Consider the following 934-nt stretch of genomic DNA (forward strand, 5'->3'; position numbering starts at 1 on the left):
AATAATGGTGAAACAAGAGAGGAGAGGACTCGCCTCTGTCAACCCCCTACCATTTAAAAATAACGAACTAAACAACTAATTTATGCTTTAATTAAATAACTAACTAATATTGACGTATGTAATTTGTATGGAATATTTTTTTTTTTTCTTTCCGAATTTTAAATTTGACCTTCCGTTGAAACGACCAAATGAAACCAGTGTCAAATGAACGAGATAAGTAACACTTACTGTGTTGTGCAATAATAACTTTTCTTTGCCTCAAGACTAGTTTGGACTTGACAGCAACGAGATCGGGTTGTCACTAGGTTATAATTTTGTGTATGTTATTTTCAAGTCTCACACGAGCGTTATGCTAAAGGAGACGACAGAAATACCCCAAAAAGTGAAGGTTGTCTTGCGGTTTTATTTGGTAAAATAATTTTGTTTCGGCTTTTTACAAACTTTATGAGAATACAATCGTCTCAGACCAAATATATGTTTTCTGTGCAGGTCAGTAATACGAGATTGTATTGAACTAAATACATTGTTTGAAAACTAACACACACACACACATATATATGTGAACTAATAATATCTATGGTATTAAACTGGAAAGTTCTGCTTTACGACACTTAACGGTGTATTATTTTAAACAAGTTCATGACAATACGGGTTTCCAATTTAAACCAACAAACTATATTGATTATATTTGATTAAGCAAAAGACCATCTTTTTAAAAGAATGAATCAAATGTAGTCATTATATATATGTATGTGAATACGTTTACATACGTATATGCATATATATATATATATATATATATATATATATATATTCCGTTTATATATTTGTTTTGCAAGATTTTTGAAGTGAAATCGTGTATATATATATATATATATATATATATATATATATATATATATATATATATATATATTCCCACACACACACAGAC

At 28.7% G+C, this 934-nt stretch overlaps 1 protein-coding gene across 2 annotated transcripts in view; it reads left to right on the forward strand.

Annotated features, from left to right (window-relative positions):
• The first annotated feature begins 260 nt into the window (after positions 1-260).
• LOC106884449 (tektin-3) overlaps positions 261-934 on the forward strand; it is a 55,918-nt gene continuing 55,244 nt past the window's right edge. Inside the window, exon 1 of one of the 2 annotated variants that reach the window (XM_089354728.1) lies at positions 261-489. The gene's annotated coding sequence lies outside the window, so the exon portion shown is untranslated. The remainder of the gene's footprint in view (positions 490-934) is intronic. The other variant, XM_089354729.1, reaches the window with a different exon arrangement.

Source organism: Octopus bimaculoides, chromosome 7, assembly GCF_046866305.1.
Source record: "Octopus bimaculoides isolate indiv1 chromosome 7, ASM4686630v1, whole genome shotgun sequence".
In the NCBI taxonomy this organism is placed as follows: domain Eukaryota; kingdom Metazoa; phylum Mollusca; class Cephalopoda; order Octopoda; family Octopodidae; genus Octopus; species Octopus bimaculoides.